Source organism: Thermobia domestica, chromosome 11 (genome assembly GCF_964235325.1).
Source record: "Thermobia domestica chromosome 11, izTheDome1.hap1.1, whole genome shotgun sequence".
Classification (NCBI taxonomy): domain Eukaryota; kingdom Metazoa; phylum Arthropoda; class Insecta; order Zygentoma; family Lepismatidae; genus Thermobia; species Thermobia domestica.
The window spans coordinates 215,210,046-215,232,926 of NC_137464.1; the positions used below are offsets into that span (position 1 = coordinate 215,210,046).

Here is a 22,881-nt window from a genome sequence, read left to right on the forward strand (position 1 = left end):
GTTACATGCACCTGCAATGTTGCATGTGATTGTGAATCATAGTACAAAATTCATAGTTATAAACGAAAAAAAAAATGTTGAATGAAGACTTTCTTTTCTGGAATGGAAAATTTATATGAATAGAAAAATGGTGAATAACGATCATAAATATATGAAAGAGGCGAAATACTTCGGGAAGGGCAAGTTGATTCCAGTAGCGTAGCGTGATATTCCGAAAGGGGGATGCCAAAGTTAGTCATTTGTGCGATATAGTACTACTGCAAGCAGCAATACATAGCTATTCCGAATAGAAATATAGAGTTATACAAAATTTAGGAGGAAGCCCCCCTAATTGGAGGTCTAGTGGGGCATAGAGAAGCGAATGCGTGGATTACGTTAGAATTTAAAAACCAATTGTCTCAGCTCCTTTTTGCTACTACCGTTGTGACGAGAAAACTAGGCCCCACTTTTGTATGAACATTGTTTCCAGTATCGTTCCCTTCATTTCTTTCTCGTGGGCGGCTTTTTTCTCCACATACCACACGTCAATCTCGTTCTTTCAATATATATATATCACCCTTAGAAATTTGTCATCTTGGGTCCGGAACTCAGACGCCCGTTCGTGAATATGGGTCTGATTGTATATATCATTTGAAGATGTAAATACAAAGCACTTAAACCAACTCTGGGGGCCTGTTTCTGTATCCAGATACTGAAGTCAAGGGCGCAAATCTGTCTTCAACGTTCGTGGGATGGGTAAGACTGTTCCCATAATCCTTTCCTTTTTTAACGATGTTCAAAATATTTATGAAGTTGAAAAAAAAATGCTGTGGAGAATTAGGGAAGCAGAGTTGTCTATAACATCGGCAGGAGGGTACATTTTAAGGCTTATTGTGAGGGGAGGGGAGAAGAGACTCATATTACAGTAGATGAATCAGATTTCTGAGGTAAACCTGTTGTACTCGTATATTATATACCAAATGATGTAGATGAAATAGTGGTACATATCATTATTACAACTCAGTGGCGTGAGCACATTCTGAAATTTGAATATATGCATAATAATAATTGACATGTTTCTACTTACGCATCCACAATGATCCACATTAAAATTTTAGGACATTTGTTTTATAACAATACAAATAATGACTTCCCCAAAACTATGAAAGAAAATCAATCAGGCCTATATTTGGCGCAACAATACTCTTATTTGACCAAAATTATGATTACCACAATAGCATTATAGGAATTGTTACAGGAATTAAACAAATAGTTGAAAATAGACTACTAATAATTAATGACAATGAAATATTAAAGAATACGATTCTTTTTTAAAAATGAAACAACTCAAAGGACATCAGTTTCGCTTGTGGCAGTCGGATAGAAATCATCATCACAATCTCAAATCGGATTATTGGGGGGTGGACAAGATTGTAGGGAACATGTTCCCCTTATGTCCCCGAGATTTGTGCCAGTGACTGAAGGGCCCTGGCACAATCTTTGCGAGTGACGGGGAGTGGTGGCTCCCTTGTCCTACCAGATCGGTGATCGTAATTCTACAGAATGCTTTATATTTATGCCTGTGTCTTTGAGCTCCTTTACGATGAAGATTACAATTATGATGCATTTAGTTGTGATTAAGGCATAACTATTTTAATACTATTATTTACATAACCGGCATGCTTCAAAAATGCGTTGAACTAACCATTTCCGTTTTGTTCTATTTCCTTTATATTAGGACTCGTACGTTCTGTTCAGAAACTATAGCTTAGTTCAAAATATATACAGTTGGAAATACTTGAATATGCCAGCGTATATCTAAAGCAAATGTCGGGTTGCAAGGGATGAGGAGGAGTGAGAAGGGAAGTATTGCGCATGCGCATTCAACAGAAAGCAGACGAAAACCCCGATGCTTTCAGTAGGCCTGGAAGCCCGAGGAAAATAGCATACGACAGGAGGAAAGACAGAAAATGTGCATCTGAGCGACGCGCATGCGTAGGTTCCTCTTGTCAAAGTAAGTCGAGAGAGCGCGCCAGAAGATTGCAGTGGAAATAATTGTGATAATTACAAGCAAACAATTTATATATAATGAAATACGTACTTTTTCTTATTAACAGGGGATGCCGGGCATACCGGCGTTCTCTTACGCTACGCCGCTGGTTGATTCCCTTGTCAATACGTAAGCTTTGTGATATCTCTAAAATACGATCTTGCAACATTGTCGGGAAATTCCAAAGCCCTTAATCATATCAGGAAATTTGAGAATGCATAATTGATAAGAAATTGATAGGCGTTTTGGTAAGTGTAATTTAGCTTGTATATACTTGCACGCATTTGAACTAAAAATAGAGGTATATGTAGTTAAAATATACAGGTAAAATTGTTAATTCAGGAAGAAAAAGTAATGTTAAAGTGCTTATGTAGGTGATGATATGTCATATATGAACATACGGTTGTGTACGGTATAGAGTTTCCCCTCGCTTTTTTATTTAAAAAAAAAAATAAATAGGAAAATTTACAGGAGAAATGAGATACGAAATAATGAATTGAGGTTCTTATGTGATGTTTAGGTGTGTAAGTTTAGCAGTAAAGTTTTGTTTAATACGGGAAAAACGTAGAAGTGGGTACTATTTACAACACGGAAGGACTCGGTTATTCAGCAGCATGGTAGTTGTATAGGATGGCGAATCGGTACATTGAATGATGAGGTATGTTTAGTACAAGGGGTCCAGAAGCACGTAAAAAACACAAAATTACAGGAGAAATGAGTGATGCAAGTATTTAGACATAACATAACGTAACCAAATCTAACCTAAGCTAACATAAACTAACGTAAGCTAACCTGAAGTAACCTAAACTAACGTAATATTAGTAGAAATAAGCGAAATTCTATCATTTTTTTGGAAAATTATGCGGAACTCCTACACTAATATAACATAAACTAAACTAACCTAACGTAACTAAACTAGCCTAACCTAACTTAAACTAACCAACCCTACCCTAAGCTAACCGAATGTGAACAGAAATTACCAAAATTGTAACATTTTTTAGAGAAAAGAACTGGACCCCTTCTGCTAAACATAGGCCTGAATGATATTTCCGTATTGAGTTTTACAGAAGTATGTAAGAATAATGGAGGTAATTTACTAATTTTTTATGAACGCCACTGATTACTTATTTAAGTGATAATTGAAGCTTCTATGAGAACCAGTTCCAGTCACTGTTCTAGTCTAAAGTATTACCGGAAACCAAACCCAAACTAACCTAACTTAACAATGTTTAATGTTTTAGTTGGTTTTGTTGTAGGTTGGAAACTGGAGGGGTAAGTCTAAACTCAAGCCAAATTGAAACAGTGTAAAAAATATGGTTCATTGCACGAGATTAGCTTGTAATGACCAGCTAGCGCAGGTTGATTTTTTTTTATGTGTTTTTCTTTATGCGTATACGTACCTACGGTAAGGCGCGTTGGGCGGACAACGCTTGAGACCCCTCGCGTAAACCTGCCCTGAACCGGAATTGATGCAATTACTATAGTAATCACGGAGGAGGGGTAGGTGCCAGTTTTTATCACGAGCAGTCGTTTGACTGGCGTGTAAGTTTGCAGACATCAGTACCACATCCACTTTCGATACTCATTCCAAAGTACCGGCCAAATAAAGAGTCAAGTCTTTAGGAGTCAGTGAAAGAATTATAATGTTGAGCTATTATTTCTACTAGCATCCTTAACTTCATCTGTTCCAAGTAAAGTATCGCCATGCACAAATAAAGGAATATAAAATGCATGAGAATAAAATTTTCGGCAAGTCTTTACTTTGGCCATTTTATTCAATGAATCGTTCACTGAATCGATTCGTAACGAAGACAGAAAACAACATAATCTGTGGGGTTTTAACCGGCTTTCATTCGCTACCGCTTGCTTGGCAATACTACGCGAATTAAATATTAAACTTTTGTATAGAAAGGAACCAAACTAGGGTCAATGTTCCGTTAAGGGGGTCCATTGCTTTTGACACGACTTCTTTTGTATTGATTTTCGTTTGATTGCATGATATAACGTTATATTAGGTTAGGTTAGCTTAAGAGGTCCAGTGTCGTTTTGGACCCCCTTAACGGAACATGGACCCCAAACTAGTCACTAACCTGTAAGTTTTCAAAACCGGAACCGAAAGATCAAATCATTGAATCGAGGAATCTAAAAACTGAGTGAAATGGCCAAAGTAAAGACTTACCAAATTTTCATCAAGAAATATGAGTTTAGCTGATCCCCGTTTTTCTAATTAGTGTCAAAAGAGAGTCCAATCACCAAAATATCTATACGCCAATTATTTTCAGTAGTTATGTACCTTGGATTTTATTTCCTGGATAGCCTTGTGCTTATAGCGGCACTGTTCTCTCTTATGAGGTATTTTAACGGCCATTGTAAAAGCCAGAAGGAACTGAGGCAGACGAATAAGACAAGAGTTACAATATTCGTAATAATTACATAGATGGAAACTTAAATCCAGGGGCGTCATTTAGGGAAGGCAGGAGGGGGCAATTGCCCCCCCCCCCCAGGGTTTGAAGAATACATATACTTTAATCGATGTCTACTAATATCCTAGTACAAAATGTGAAAGACTAATGTCGATGGTGTTCTTGCCCCCCTCAAGCGAAGTCTGAATTGACGCCCCTGCTTAAATCCCATACAATCAGTTTTTGCAGTGTCTGTTGTTCATTTTCACTAGGTATGCGTTTCGTGACCCTCCGTGGAGTGATCGAAGACAGAAGAATAACACGCGCTGACTATTAAGTCGCAACGGCGGAGGCCATTCGTTCTCATTGTATGGGAACACTTGGTTTTATTGATTAGGAGCTTAACGTCTTGTTTAGTACTGAGACCATGCGAGAAGTAGGTCTGTAGATTAACGTTGGATCCAAACCACATGAGCTTCCATGAAGCACATTTCGTAATGATATTTCTTGCTATTGATACATGTCATAAATATTCGGTGCTGCATAAACAAGTTCCTTAAACATTCTTTGCAAATTAATATATAGCATTCCTTCGTATTCTTAATATGCACTTACGAATCTATTAATACATTTGCCCGAATATAGAATGCGTAGGCATGCACTTAATGACTAAATTCGTATCGTATACGTATTTTATGGGTGGTCTTGTAGTACTTAGTATTCTTATTTAGGGACTTCACGTTTTCGTATATACGATTACACAATGCGATCGTGACTCAGTGAGGAATGTGAAGTAAAATAAATAACTGAAGGTTAGAGCGCTATTCGAAGTCACTTTGACTTAAAGTAGTGTAGATGCATGGAAGTAGCCTTTTTTAAAAAAAGTTTACATACTGTGTTTGAAAGTATGCTGTGTACAATACTTACATTAATGGGGGATATGTTAATATCACCTTAATTCTTATTACTTTAGGGATTGTTATAATCACAAATTAATTTTTGGTGTTGTTTTTTCTTGTGCATTTTTACAAGATGTCAATTTAAAATCATTATTTTTCATCACTTTTCTTGCTTTAAATGATACCGTAATGTAATAATTATTGTAGTATGCTCTCGGGTACATAGTTCAAAACTCAAAATCTTACCTTGTATCCCCAGCTGTTGATCCTCTTTAAGACATTATTTCACTTCACAATATTTCAGTCTTCTCTGGGACCGTGTTCACGCGCAGGTGTGGCATAACCCGGAGTCTCCTTGTGATTGAATATATTTGATATATAGTTCTATAACCTATTTTTTCCCCTTATGTATAATGTGTACACTTGAGCACTTACACTGATTTTCTTAATTTAGCTGCTTATGTTGCAATTAATTAAACACCACCACTTTTGTTGCTTCTTTGGATTATGTGTCTCGTTGTATGATGGTTACGCTAATTGACATTGCTTTTTCTGTTATGTCAGACTCGTCTTCCCAAATTATGGCTTCCGAATTGGGTATGTTTAACAGTAGCACATTGTCTCATATAGCTTCATTGTTGAAAAGAACATTAAATTCTAACATGTTAATGGAGTTGGGTGGTGATCGTGGTAGTGACAACATCCTCTAGTGTGGTATGCAGAAGAAAAAAGAGATTAAGTGAAAATTTCGCAGTTTACATTACTCACACACATTTACACTTAATGAGAAATACATCCACATATACTCACAAATACTCTATGCACTTTCATTTCATTTATATTTTCACTTTTTCCAAATTATACACCCTGACCATCTGGGTAAGTGGCCCTCTTCATCCCGCTAGAACTCCTTCCCAATTTTGACTTTGATTCACTCTGTGACAATTCTCTGATTTACCTGATTTTGACATGTTATTTAGCTAATCGTGACTTCACAGAATTATATTTTTAATTTCTTTCAATTTCTTAAATATACAATTCAGGCAATACGACTCAAATGTTGGCCAATAAATGGAAATGGCGACGTCCACCATTTGTAAAATGGTTATACGTTTTATTAAACAAGTATTTCAATTCTTCCACAAGTAATTCAATAATTTCGCATTTTTAGCAGACTTGGCCTAAGGCTGGTGTACCAAAGTAAGAAGCACCGTTAATGGTGATGAAGGCAAGACAATATGCCAATAATTTCAGAATTGAAATAGATATGAGAAAAGAGAAATGAATATGAGAGCGCCTTTGGTGAGTGTGGTTCTGCGATCCTGGTTCGGATTCCACGTTAAACTGTAGGTTCACGTCTCATATAGCATCGGTGCTGGAAATGGACCGATACTTAACATTCACTAACCAAACGCTGAACATGAGAGCAGTACGAATTCTACCATTAGAATAGAAAAATCTTGAAACTTTTTTTCTACTAGTGAACAGAGGGTAGTTGTGAATTACAACAATGATGTTATGTTCATATCTAAATCACATTTTAATCGTTTTGCCCAGTGGCGTAGCAGCTGCCCCCGCAACCCCCGCAGTGCGGGGGGGGGGGCCCGAGGTATAGGGGCCCCGAAGTCTTGCGATGAATAAAGATTTAAAGAAGTAGAACCTCAACTTTTCTTCTATCGGCTTTACAACTAGGGCCCCTTCTCTACACTTTGCGGGGGGGCCCGCAAAAGTGTGCTACGCCACTGGTTTTGCCTTAAAGGAACATGAAAAATTCGATGGGCTCAGATGTTTTATTATTATTTCAGACCCTGCAGCATAGCAATGTAAGTGTAGATTCAGTGTTACTTTGATTAGATAACCTTCGTTAATGAGAAAAGAAAGATTTTGAATGTATACATAAACTTAATTTACACTTCGATTCCACATGAAGAAAGTCACTGTTACAAAGACAAAAGTAACCTATTGTATTTTGATAACTGCGTGTTGAACATTAAAACCGTCCATTCCATGCTGAAGGAATACTACAAAGAAAGAACTAACAAGAACCTAAAAGCGTCTTACAAAACCTACTATGAATACTTAAGACAAAGTGCGTTTGAAAACAGATGTTTGTAATTTTGTGAAGAATGCAAAAACGAGAGCTGATCCTCATGACCCTTGCAAGACCCTTTATGAACTACATGAAAGAAAGGCTTCATAGAGAAAGGGAATTTGTGACGATTATATTACTAAAAGCAAAGATCATACTTCTAAAGTACTCACATTCGAATTTGACTATTTCCAATACTACTCCATGCCAAAACCACATATGAATAACCAATTTTATCTGGTTTTATTGTTTTAATATACATGTGTTTAAGAGGTCTCATCACTGCGAAATTAAAATACCGCTAATTTTACAGTAATTATGTGATATCTTCAAATAGATAAAAGATAATCGAAAAGTGTAACAAGACCTTCCTAGACAATATTATTTTGCGTGAGATACCGTTATCAAGACTCATTTATCTGCTTTCAATTTCCAGCCATTTAGAAAATCGTCATTTATTTTCGCGTTTCTAAATAACTGCATACGGAAAGCTACTAGGTGACTCGTGATAATGGTACATCATGCATAATAACATCGTCTAGGGAGGTCTTGATCCACTTTTCGATTATCTTTTATCTATTTGAAGATATCACATAATTATTGTAAAATTAGCGGTATTGTAATTTCGCAGTGATAAGGACTATTAATGACGACTCGAGTTACTGCTGTACATTTACTGAATGTGACGATTTTTTTAAAAAATCCACTTTTATTTTGAATACTTTGCTGATCAAGTTCCCATGCTCTGCTTTCACTCAGAAAGCGTGGTTACCAAATCCCAGCATTAAAGTCCATTATGTTCCTCTTCCTCGTGATTATATTTCGTCCTCTGTAACCGCGCTGAATGAGCCAATCAGAACTTTCCAGTGGCAGGGTGACTGATAGAAAGAATCAAATCACGTTCGAATCTAGTAAAAGAATAAGGTTCGATGTCAAGCGAGCTGCCAGGCTTAATACTTTATTATGTGTTCTAGGCTAAATTTACATGTGCTAGAACTACCGACCAACTATACAAAATAAATTGAAAAATAAACAACAAAGTGAACTGCTTTCACTATGTTTTCAGATTTTGTCACAACTACAGCGTAGTAGCACTATTTACTGGTAAAGTAACAGTTATTTTCAAAATTTGAAGCCTGTGTTCAACACTAGCACCGATTAAATATAAAACCCAATAATACCTATTTTATTCCATTAAAACTTTCTCGTAGCTAACGTACGCGTCTTCGGCGCAGGAGTCCCGGGTCCGATTTCAGGCTGGAGCTCATGTGGTTTGGATTCCACGTTACGTTATAGATCTACGTCTCATATAGCCCCGCTGCTGAACGGGACAGCAAACTACAACTCAACCAATCAATCTAATAACTGAAGAAAATTACTTACACTAACGCTGTCTTGAAAGGAAACATCTTCCTTGTTTGCTTCTCATTACGTTTCTCAATTTCATTTTCACTTGATTGCTCCAAGAGAGTAGATAAACACAACGAGAACTTCTATTGGTTCCTCGTGGCTTTATGGTTAGCACACGCTTTTTTCGTTCGATTCCCGGTGAGAGCTCATGTGGTTTGCATTCCGCGTAAAGCTGTAGCTCCACGCAGAAGGCAGAACGTATAGCAGTGGTTCTGAAAAGAAGTGCTGAAGTCCAGACCAATTAAACAAAAAGAACGCCCCAACGTCAGTTAAAATTCTCATTTTTTGACACCCGGTATATTTTTCTTCGGCCTTTTCTAAGTGTAGACTATGCATCTCGTTATTCCGTTTACTGTGATTGCCGTTATTCAATTCTATTGGCTACACTTTATCAATGATGTCATTGAGGATTTGCCAAGAAATTTGTTTAAAATTTCGCTGAAATGATGTACATTCTTCGTACTGTGTTACATGCTGTTTTCTGCGTTTCTTCATCTCGCATTTTGGTAGAGATTAAAACAAATTTAAAATAAAACACCTTCTAAATATATCTAATACTATTTTTCATATTAATCCCTCAAACTTGCATTTAAATCACTACTTTTCTACGCCACTGGTGGGGTACCTGGTTCGGTCCCAACTTCCGTTAAATGAACTTTGTGCAGTGTCTCGGGGTTCTCCTGTTTCTTCTCACTTTTCTTATTCCATTATAATCATCAAATCATCCATTTCCTTAGCCTCGGTGCACAATCGAGAGACGTTAAACTATAAAAATGTTCGGTTTTTTTATGTATATATTTGGTCTAGGAATTAATTCGTGCGGTTGGTACGCACACATTGAAGCTGTAGTACAAACACAAAATACATAAATACCTTAAGAAAAATATTGTCCATCGCTAGCCACCACTTTCGCCCATCTGTCAGGCAATGTACGGATTCCGTGGCGAAAGAAGTCCTCATCCTTGGAAGCGATCCAGTCAGAGACCCATGTTTCGATATCTTCTGAAGAAGTAAACCGCTGTCCAATCAAATCGTTGTTCATGCAATCGAACAAGTAGTAGTCCGAAGGAGCAACGTCTGGTGAATACGGCGGGTGGGGTAAAACTTCCCATCCGACATTTTCTAAATAGGTTTTGACCGGTTTTGCGACATGTGGGCGAGCGTTATCATGTTGAACAATAAGTTTATCATGTCTGTTCTCCCATTCTGGTCGTGTTCTGGCCAGAGCTTGCTTCAAACGCAGTAGTAATTGCGTTACTATAGGAAAATTTGGACTTTGACCCCGACCTTTGTGACGTCATAGGTCAAAGGTCAATGACCTTGGCCCGGGGTCAATGACCTAGGGGTACCTAGGACCACCCCCTCTAAATTTTGGCAGGGGTACCTTGGCCCACCCCCTAAATTTTGGCTGGGGTACATAGGACCACCCCCCTTAAATTTTGGAAATTGCCAAATTTAAAAATTTGGTATGGTAGCCTAGGACCATAGTATGTACCTCTATCAGTATTGGGTGTCTATGTCGTTCCCTTTTATGGGTAAAAAATTGCCAAAAATTTAAATTTCGGGGGTTTTTGACCTAATTTATCCCCTTGGATGAGGTGTTATTACCCTATATAGTTATATGGGCGTATACAGGGGTCCATTTCCTTTCATAAGACATGGGTATATTAATGCACCCCTTGAAAAATTTGGGAGGGGTACCATGGCCCACCCCTTAAATTTTGGAAATTGCCCAATTTCAACATTGGGTATTATAGTACCGGACCCTAATATGTATCATGATAAATTTGGGTGGTCCACCTCGTTCCCTTCTAGGTGTACAAAATTGCCAAAACTATAAACGTAAGCAATACGTTGTACCACGTGTTTGGTTTTCGACCTAATTTATCTCCTTGGATGAGGTCCTATTACCTTATATGATTATATGGTCATGTATAGGGGTCCATTACCTATCATAAGACATAGGTACATTTGTGCACCCCCGGTAGGGGCACCTTGGCTCACCCCTTTAATTTTGGAAATTGCCCAATTTAAACATTTGGTATTATAGTATAGAACACTAATATAGATCACTATAAATTTGGGTGGTCCACCTCGTTCCTTTGGGTGGTCCACCTCGTTCCCTTTTAGGGGTACAAAATTGCCAAAATTTTAGTACAACCACGTGTTTGGTATTTGGTACATTTTATCCCCCTTTGATGAGGTTCTATTACCTTATATGATTATATGGTCATGTATAGGGGTTCATTATCTATCATAAGACATAGGTACATTGGTGCACCCCGGGAGGGGTACCTTGGCCCACCCCTTAAATTTTGGAAATTGCCCAATTTAAACATTTGGTATTATAGTACAGGTCCTCAATATGTATCATGATAAATTTGGATGGTCTACATCGTTCCCTTTTAGGGGTACAAAAATTGCCAAAATATAAACGTTGTACCACGTGTTTGTTTTTTTTTTGGTCCATTTTATCCCCTTTGATGAGATCCTATAATTACAAGGGGTCCATATCCTATCATAAGTCATGGGTATATTGTTGCACCCTTCTTAAATTTTGGCAATGGGGATCCACTGAAATTGTCCAATTGAAGCATAGTACAGGACCTCAATATGTTTCGGTGGTCCTATTTTCAAATTTTTAAGTACAACCACGTGTTCGGTTACTGACTCAATGTATCCTATTTGATAAGGTATGGACGGTATCTCCTTTCAATTTGGTAGTACCCTTCGGGTGTAGTACGGTCACGTGATCAATGATTTGGTTTTGATGCGCGACGAGGTCCCTGGTCAATGTTCTCTAGGAATTAGGTGGAAACTTTGAACATGATTCTTGGCATTTAAAACTTTTTTTTTCAACTTTTCAAACTAAAAAAAATCAAAACAAAAATTGAAAACGAAAACTTTTAAACAAAAATCTTGAAACTAAAAAATTTTTTAAAACAAAAATTTGAAACGAAAAATTTTGAAACGAAAAATTTTCAACCCAAAAAATTTGAAACGAAAAATTTTCAAACAAAAAATTTTGTAACAAATTTACAAACAAAAATTTGAAAAAAAATTGAAACAAAAAATTTTCAAACAAAAAATTCGAACATTTTTTAAACTTAAATTTCAAACAAAAAGTTTTTTAGTTTGAAACAAAAAAAATTTTAAACAAAAAAAATTGGAAACGAAAAATTTCAAAACAAAAATTTCGAACAAAAAAAAATTTAAACAAAAAATTTTGCAACAAAAAAAATTAAAAATTTTCAAACGAAAAAAAATTTCAAACGAAAAAATTTTTAAACAAAATTTGAAACAAAAATTTTGAAACAAAAAAAATTTAAACAAAATTTTTGAAACAAAAATTACAAAACAAATTTCAAACGAAAAATTTTCAAATAGAATTTAAATCAAACAGTGATCAGCTTTCACGGTTAACCGTTAAACTTTATCCGGTTTTTAACTATTCGATTAACAAATAAACGGTTTTCAACTATTCGATTAACAAATAAACGGTTTTCAACTACTCGATAAACAGATGAACGGTTTTAACCTTTTCACACCAGTGAGTGCAAGAGTTTACAATCTAAAACAAAAAGAAAATTTGTACTCGCTTTAAATACGCATCATTTTTGAAACAAGGTGTTAGTGTTCATCATGGATACACAGTGGAAACATCCATTTACCTGTATTCTCGCAGGGCCTAGTGGGTGTGGAAAAACGTATTTTGTGAAGCGATTACTGTCACATCTCCCAACCATGATCAATGCAAAATTTCGTAAGATATATTGGTATTATGCAGAATGGCAAGACGTGTATGCAACAATGCCAGTTCCAGTAGAATTTCACGAAGGACTTCCACGAATGAAAGATTTTCAGCCTCACGATGGACCACATTTGATTATTATTGATGACCATATGCGAGAAGTGAATAGTGATATTGTTGATATGTTCACAAAAGGATCACATCATCGAAATATTAGTGTGATTTTTATAACACAAAATGTATTTCATCAAAGTAAAGCAAATAGAAATATGAGTTTAAATTGTTCGTATTTGGTGTTGTTTAAAAATCCACGTGACAAGTCACAAATCAAGCATATGAGTTATCAAATCATGCCTGAGCATCCACTGTTTCTACAAGAAAGTTATGCAGACGCAACAAGAAATCCACATGGTTATTTACTGATGGATCTAAAACAAGATACACCCGATGAAATGCGATTTCGTACAAATATTTTTCCCGACGATTTGCATCATTATGTTTACGTACCAACAAAACATGTTTAAATTATTGTGCATGTGAAAAGAATGACTTAGTCTGTCACGATGTCTCCTACAGTGAAACACGCTGATCTGCTACGTGCTCTGCACAAAGCTAAACCAAGATTGCGTAAAGCTATTATTGCCAATGCAGACGCTTCATTAATTCATAGTATTTGTGAATGTTGTTATAATGTCTTAAAAGGCAATGTTCCACTGACAAGTGCGCAGAAGTCAAGATTAAAGCGTTACAAGAACACGCTCCGCTATCTCGTAGACAATACAAAATCATTGGATAAAAAGAAGAAACATTTAGCCGTACAACAAGGAGGATTCTTACCTGCATTACTTGCACCTATTGTAGGAAGTGTGTTATCCAGTATTTTGTTTAAACAATAAACATCATGGAACATAGCAAGAAGATGGTTTTAGTGCCACCAGAAATGCTTCAACGAATGCATGCATCATCATCCCGTGCGAGTGAAAATCGAGAATCTAATCTCGATCGTGAAATGCAATCCATATTGAATACATCGTATCCAAGTGATGAAGAAAAATGGAATCAGTACAATAGAATATTACAGAAATATCTTTATGTGATACGTAAACAAGAAGAACCAATACCACTTACAATTACATCAATGAAACCTGATGGTGACGTCCCGAATGTTGACGATAGCACGAAACAAGAAATTTTAGCCGCAATACCACAAATGTATCGTAAGAAAGCCGAACTACTATTCCGTCGTTTAAAACAAGATGACGCAATTACGTGGGATCATAAAGGAACAGTGTACATCAACGACAATAAACTACATGGATCCAATATTGTAGACTTAATGTGCGATGTGACTCGACCGAGGAAACATTCTAATCCTCAAGGCTGGGAATTGTTTTGCAACTACCTTGCATCGTCAAACACACCTCAAGAATTGATTGGTAATCCACGGAGATTAAACTATATTGTCAAGCATAATAGTACAACAGCATCTGAAGGATCTGCACCACCAAAACCGGCACCTGAATTATTTTCTTCCGGAGAAGAAGAAGAAGAAGAAGATGATGATGATGTTTTAGAAGTCCGACCAAAAAGAAAACGTATCATTCCACAATGGTCAACGTACAAACCATGAACAAAAAGTTGAAATCCATTTATTACAATCCAGCACACCCTGCATCATTTTCTACTGCAAAGAAATTGTGGCAAGCCACAGGAAAATCTATACCTCTAGCCAAAATAAAACTTTGGTTAAACAAACAACCTACCTACACGTTACATCGTCCTGTACGTCGTCGTTTCCGTAGAGATTTTTATCTTGTCAACAATATTGATGATCAATGGGAATGTGATTTAAATGATTTACAATCACTTGAAAACTATAATGACAATTACCGCTATATTCTTACAGTGATTGATGTGTTTAGTCGGTACGGGTGGGCTGTACCACTAAAATCAAAAAGTGCCGAGGATATAGTGAATGCATTTGAAATGATTTTCCAGGACAGGAAACCAATTGTACTACGTAGTGATCAAGGAACTGAATTTACCAACAAGACAGTACAAAAGTTTTTCAGGAAACACAACGTGCAACATGTTACAACAAAGGATCCAGATATTAAAGCCAGCATCGCAGAAAGATTTAATCAGACATTGAAACATCGTATGTGGAAATACTTTACCAAATATCAAACATACAATTACATCAAAGTATTGCCTTTACTTGTAAAAACATACAATGAAAGTCGGCATTCCAGTATTAAAATGGCACCTGCAAACGTTTCTCAGGACAATTTACTGGAGGTGTGGCATAACTTATACGACAAAAAGCTACAACGTTCAAAACAAGATACGGATTTATCTGTTGGTGATACTGTTCGTATAAGTAAAACAAAACGTATCTTTGACAAGGGTTACCTCGAGAACTGGACTTGGGAAATATTCAGAGTAAAAGCCATTGTACCAAGAAACCCACCAGTGTATCGACTAGAGGATTTAAATCATCAACTTATCGATGGTGTTTTCTACAGAGAAGAATTACAACCAGTGCCGCTCCCTTCGACGTTCCTCATCGATAAAATATTACGTACAAGAACAAAAGGTCGCAGAAAGGAGTATCTCGTCCAGTGGAAAGGATATCCTTCCTCATTCAATTCGTGGATCCCTGCAATTTCATTGAAGAAGAAGAAGAATGGAACCTGATCAAGATTTTTACGTTACACTTCCCAGTAATAGTTCCATGGATTATTTTCCAGAAAATACATTGACTTCATATATTACGAAATTACAACGACGTGTAGAGTTTCGCCAGAAATGGGATGTGGCAATTGTAGAGATTCATTATCCACATTCTTTGCTGAACATTAACAGTGAAAACAATAAAATATATTACAAATCATCAAGTAGTAATGATCAAGAACCGTGGAAGGTTGTAACGATCCCTGTACGCTATTATAACAATATACGGGATCTTATTCATGCAATTAATATACATCATAAAGAAACCAATTTATTTATATCTCATGACGCAACTAATAATATATGCCTCATAAGACATCCCAAAAAGGAAATCCATACTTCTGTACAAATTTCACCAAGTGTTAGTTTAATGCTTGGATTTGAACCAAAAAGTGATTTAAAAGATATGGAAAAGGGACAATATACACCGGATGTACGATTAGGCTTACCATCACAAATGTACGTCTACTGTGACATTATTGAATCTGTCATTGTTGGAGATACAATGGTACCCTTGCTACGAATTGTCAACATGGATCCTGTGAATCATACTTTTGGAAGTCATGCAGTGCAAATCTTTAATCCTGCACATTATGTTCCGGTGGAAAAAATGAATTTTGAGCAAATACAAATCGATATAAGGGATAGCACAGGTCATCCTATGCCATTCACCTTTGGAACGGTGTGTACAAAACTACATTTCCGTCGTCGTCGTCATGACTGATCCGTATTTGCAATACTACCAAAAACAAGCGTTATCCGGTATCGGCAACGTCTATGTGGGAAGTCCCTATCAAGCAGGACATGGCATTGGAAGTTTCCTTGGTGGCTTATTTCGTTCAGTGTTACCACTTGTGAAGCAAGGAGCTAAAACTGTGGGAAAAGAATTATTAAAATCAGGTGCCAATATGATTAATGACGTTGTGATCTCGAATCAACCGCTGGAAGAATCGTTTCATCAACGGATGCAAGAGGCAAAAACAAATTTACAAGAAAAAGCTAAAAATAAGTTGAAAACTATGCTGGGAAGTGGATATCATAAACGAAAATGGGATGACTGCTCTCAGTTTGAGGTTGACCTTCCAACGATCAACAACACCATCAATCCTACAAAGAGACGTAAATTATCACATAAGAAGAAGAAGAGATCATTGGCATCGTCACCAGATATTTTTGATTAATTCAACGATGGCTTTCTTACATCATCAATCCTGTGAATGTGTAAAAAGTGAATTGGACATTTTTTCAACGTTGCCCACGCAAACCAGTGTTCTGGACAATCGTATTATTGGCTACAAACCAATTAGTTCAATAGCTGAAAATTCACCAATAGAATTTGTAGTGAGTGGTAGCAGTGATGAATACATTGATTTGCCACAAACCTTATTGTACATCCAAGCACAAATTGTGAAACCAGATGGTTCCTCCTTCATCAATACGGATAAAGCAATTGCACCTGTCAATGATTTTCTAAATGCTATGTTTAGTGAAGTACAAATCTACTTGAACAATAAACTGATTTCATTTCCGTCACATAATCATCCATATCGTTCGTACCTGGAAAAACTGCTCAATTATAGTGATGGAGCTAAAAATACACATTTACAAACAGCAATGTGGTATCAAGATACGGCTGGTCATATGAACGCAACCACAAGTGAGAACAAAGGATTTCAACAACGCTATGAACTGACAAAACAAAGTATGAAATTCGATATGATTGGACATCTTCATTGTGACATTTTTAATCAAGATAAATTTTTAATTCATGGAGTGGAATTACGTGTGAAACTTATTCCTGCAAAACCAAACTTTTGTCTCATGGCCGGTGAAAGTGGTGTCAATGCAAAAATCAATATTCTAGATGCATCGTTGCAGGTGAAAAAAGTCAGCATCAGCCCTAGTGTTAAATTGGCACACAATAAAATTTTACAATCTACACCGGCAAAGTATCCTCTGACAAGGGTTCAAATGAAATCATTTACCATCCCGAAGGATATACAATCCAAAACTATTGATAACCTGTTTATGGGAACATTGCCAAATCGTATTATTGTAGGATTTACATCGAATGAAGCATCCAGTGGAACTATTACCACCAATCCATTTGAATTTCAACATCTAAACATTAATTTCTTTACATTGTACGTGGATGGAAAAGCTGTACCTTCAAAACCATTGCAACCCAACTTTGAAGAAAATCTCTACATTTCATCGTACCACACATTGTTCTCAGGCTCTGGCATACATTTTACCAATACTGGAAATACAATTTCAAGAGCCGACTACAAGAATGGATATACACTGTTTGTATTTGACCTAACTTCCGATTCTTCTGCTGGAGATTGTCACTATTGGAATTTACAACGACATGGCGCCATCCGATTGGAAGTTCATTTCCAAGATAAATTAGCAGCACCTGCAAACTGTATTGTGTATGGAGAGTTTTCCTCACTCCTAGAGATCGACCACCAGCGCAACATTATCCTGGACTTTTAAATTACAAGGTACGTATACGTTATGTATCATTTCCATTCACGATGTTGAATACATTACAATTAGCTAGTGCTTTACACGGTAGTCCATTATTCAGAAATCATTTTACCGGGGTATTTGCAAGCGATGAGTTACCCTCACGGATTTCTCTTCCTCTGGCAATGATTGTAAATACAGATCCATCCACAAAACTAGGAAGTCATTGGATTGCAATTTATATTGATCATCGCGGTGTTGGAGAATATTTTGACAGCTATGGCCTTCCTCCTTATGTACCACAACATGTTGCATTCTTAAAACTTCATTGTATGTACTATAAATATAATAATAGCCAAATGCAAAGTCTTGGTTCATCCGTATGTGGCTATTATGCTTATTTTTATTTGTGCTGTAAAGCCCAAGGAAAATCTCTGCGTGAAATTCAATATTTGTTCACAACAGTACCCACGGTTAATGATCGTAGACTGCTGCAATATACCTTCCAGGTAATTTTATCATATTTATCATTGTAAGTGTATTTGTTTAATCATCATCTATTTCTATACTAATCATCTTTTTCCTCGTTCTTTTTTACAGAATTCACAATACGAAGCTTTGCAAACGGGTGCTATGCTGCAAAACATGGAAACAAATCATCGCAATCAAGAAGAGGAGGCGGTCTAATGAAGAAACCCAGCTCAATATACAAACATTGTCAATAAGAAAGAAAAAGAAGAAACCAGAAAAATGAATAAAATACAATTTATACTTATTTATGTGTTTTTATTGTCCATTCCATATACAACGTTATCAGATTCTCCTAAAGAACTGTGCGATATAAGACGAGAACCCTGGACAAAGTTTCCACCTAATTCCTAGAGAACATTGACCAGGGACCTCGTCGCGCATCAAAACCAAATCATTGATCACGTGACCGTACTACACCCGAAGGGTACTACCAAATTGAAAGGAGATACCGTCCATACCTTATAACTTTATCAAATAGGATAAATTGAGTCAGTAACCGAACACGTGGTTGTACTTAAAAATTTGAAAATAGGACCACCGAAACATATTGAGGTCCTGTACTATGCTTCAATTGGACAATTTCAGTGGATCCCCATTGCCAAAATTTAAGAAGGGTACCCATGTCTTATGATAGGATATGGGCCCCTGTAATCATAGAATCTCATCAAAGGGGATAAAATGGACCAAAAACCAAACACCTGGTACAGCGTTTATATTTTGGCAATTTTGTACCCCTAAAAGGGAACGATGTAGACCATCCAAATTTATCATGATACATATTGAGGACCTGTACTATAATACCAAATGTTTAAATTGGGCAATTTCCAAAATTTAAGGGGTGGGCCAAGGTACCCCTCCCGGGGTGCACCAATGTACCTATGTCTTATGATAGATAATGAACCCCTATACATGACCATATAACCATATAAGGTAATAGAACCTCATCAAAGGGGGATAAAATGTACCAAATACCAAACACGTGGTTGTACTAAAATTTTGGCAATTTTGTACCCCTAAAAGGGAACGAGGTGGACCACCCAAATTTATAGTGATCTATATTAGTGTCCTATACTATAATACCAAATGTTTAAATTGGGCAATTTCCAAAATTTAAGGGGTGGGCCAAGGTACCCCTCCCAAATTTTTCAAGGGGTGCATTAATATACCCATGTCTTATGAAAGGGAATGGACCCCTGTATACGCCCATATAACTATATAGGGTAATAACACCTCATCCAAGGGGATAAATTAGGTCAAAAACCCCCGAAATTTAAATTTTTGGCAATTTTTTACCCATAAAAGGGAACGACATAGACACCCAATACTGATAGAGGTACATACTATGGTCCTAGGCTACCATACCAAATTTTTAAATTTGGCAATTTCCAAAATTTAAGGGGGGTGGTCCTATGTACCCCTGCCAAAATTTAGGGGGTGGGCCAAGGTACCCCTGCCAAAATTTAGAGGGGGTGGTCCTAGGTACCCCTAGGTCATTGACCCCGGGCCAAGGTCATTGACCTTTGACCTATGACGTCACAAAGGTCGGGGTCAAAGTCCAAATTTTCCTATAGTAACGCATTAATTGTCGTCGATAACGTTCTCCATTCATAGTTTCACCCGGTTGCAGCAGCTCATAGTACACCACACCTTTCATATCCCACCATATGCACAGCATAACCTTTGCACAGTGAATATCTCGTTTTGGTTGTGATGGACCTGGTTCACCTGGTTTCACCCAGGCCTTTTTTTGTTTAGGGTTCTCGTAATGGATCCACTTCTCATCACCCGTAATAATTCGATGCAGAAACCCCTTTCTGCTCTGTCGTTGAAGCAGCAATTCGCAAATGGTTTTTCGTCTTTCAACGTCTCTGTCTTTCAATTCATGTGGAACCCAATGTGACATCTTTTGAATCATTCCCATGGCTTTCAAGCGTTTGGAGACTGTTGTTTGATCAACGCCTAATGCTGCTGCAAGTTGTTCCTGCGTTTGACACGAATCCTGCTCGAGCAATGCTGTCAATTCTTCGTCTTGAAATTTTTTTGGCTGTCCAGCTCGCTCTTGGTCTGCCAAGCCGAAATCACCACTTCTAAACCGTGCAAACCACTTTTGACACGTTCGCTCAGCTAGAGCATGGTCACCATACACTTCCACCAAAATACGATGACTTTCAGTCGCACTTTTGTGCATGTTAAAGTAATGCAGCAGGACACCCCGCAAAAACACTTTATCGGGCACAAATTGCGCCATGTTCACTTAACTACAAACTGGTGTTGTTGACGCTTTAATCCACTGCCCTATACTACGAACGATACGCGATGACAGGGGTTTGCAACACATGTGTGGATACACGGAACTGTGGGACGCTCCGTTCGTTGCGCCATCTCTTGTCCACCCGCACGAATTAATTCCTAGACCAAATATATATATATATATATATATATATATATATATAGTTTATTCTTTAATTTTATAGCTACTACAGAATATTCTAAATCATTGTTGATAAAATTATAGTTTCTATTCTTGTGCTTAGTGTTGACGTTGCTAAGAGAAGGAAAATTCAGTGGTGCGACTTGAAACAACTGAAGGTAACTTTCTAGATGATATTTCAGAATCAGAACTAAACGGAATAATTTTCGATACAGATTCAGACATGTCAGAAAATAAGAAATCGTGGTGGAGCTATATTTTCTGCTGCTTCGATGGCTGTTTCTGATCAAGGATTAGTGCGCTTTTATGTATTTGGAGCCTCTATTTTCTTAACAGAAGTCAGTTAAGAGGGAAGACTTTGGCAACTGACATCTTCAACTGTCACACTAAACTTAAAGACCCTGGATCGAAAATACCTATATATGCCACTATCTATTCGTTTAGTGAACAAGAAAAGAAGAAAATTTTAATTGTAGATGCAGTGCCTTGGCTCATATTAATGATAATGTTTTGATAGAAAAATAACGAATCTGATTTTATATAATTCGAATTACATTAAACACTACGAAATAGTGAATGAGAAAAAGTATAATTGAGATAGACAAGTTGTCAATATTGAAGACAGATCATCTGCTTTCTCCTGTGAAATTTTGAATCTTCCTTGATTGTTTAAAAAAGAAGAGCTTTCCTTATGAATTTGAGTCACCACATGTAGAACAACATTGTATTTTTCTTCATATTGTATTAGTGTCCTAATACATATATTGTAAAGAAGCGAAGCATTGTTGCTTCTGTTATTTGTATTTGAAATGTAATTGTAAACAAATTGTTGAAAAGCATTGTAAGCACATGTGACAATCATCCGCACTGAGGAAAGCTTTTTTTTTTCTTTTTTTTTTTCTTTTGCTTTGGAAAGTTGAGTGACGATAAAAAGATCACTGTGGAGAAACCAATGGAATTAAAGGATGCTGATGCACGGAATGAAGGCCTTCCATTTATAATATACATCAAATCTTTAACTAGGCATGTTTGGACTTTATTGAAAAAAAAAAAATTAAATAAAAATTAGTTACTGCCGTTTTTCCAAGATATCTTCTAACGATAGTCCTCGAAAAATTTGTAACTTCTCGCTTTTGAATAGAAACAATAATAAATAACCATCCGTTGTTTACCTGAGTTATTATTTATATTATTATTTTGAAACCATGAAGATAAAATGCATGTAACTTAATGTGGATAACAGCGGTTCTCAATCTCGGGTACGTGGAACCCTTGGGATACGCACCGAACCGTTCGGCTCACGTGGGAAATAATTAGTAATGAGAGAAAAGAAATGACCTTAATCTTTGCTTACAGTGTAAACAATGTAAACATATATCAAAAAGCCTTAACAAAAGCTACAGAAGATAGGAAATAGAAGAAAGGTGTAAAACACAAAGTACGAATATGTTTAATCAAGTAATTTGTATTCGAAGTCTCCAGAATTGAACAGAGAAAGTTCACAGTAATAAATTTCATAAGTGAATGAATAATTAGAAAAGGTTGGTTGTAATAGTTTATTGCCCCTTCCACCACAGGCTGTATGAGACATGGAGCTACACCTTAATGTGAAATCCAAATAACATGAATTCTGACGATTGAACCTCTATCCCTCTCGCCTAAGGCACTTATGCTAATAATATAACCACGAGGAAGCTGTAATTAAAAAACAATGAACTGAGATCACTTATTAAAAATCCTGAAGGAATTTTTGCCTAGTTAAGCAATTTATACATCACATAAATCTCGGGGATTTCCTGGTATATCGGATTTGATTTTAGCATTCTGTTCAGCAGCCCGGCTCGATGAGACGTGGGCGTAACGTGGAATTCGAATCACAAAAGCTCCCGCCGGAAATCAAACCCTAGGATTTTGGAATGTGCTGGGATGACCCATTTTTCCCAATGGATATCTCGTGGTTATCCTGTAAGGGACCTGAAGCGAAACTACTCAAGTCGCTGTTTTGAATTTTTCTTAATATCAACGTTAATGATATAATATTGAAATACAATATTATGCTAAAGAACATACGATAAACGATTTTTTCATACATTATCACGCTCGCAGTAAATCCACCATCCACATAGCATTAATG

General features: G+C 36.8%; 1 protein-coding gene across 1 annotated transcript in view; it reads left to right on the plus strand.

The window, feature by feature from the left end:
• Positions 1–1,619: 1,619 nt before the first annotated feature.
• Positions 1,620–22,881, plus strand: part of LOC145664728 (uncharacterized) — a 75,350-nt gene continuing 54,088 nt past the window's right edge. Inside the window, exon 1 of the mRNA XM_081731609.1 lies at positions 1,620–2,277. The gene's annotated coding sequence lies outside the window, so the exon portion shown is untranslated. The remainder of the gene's footprint in view (positions 2,278–22,881) is intronic.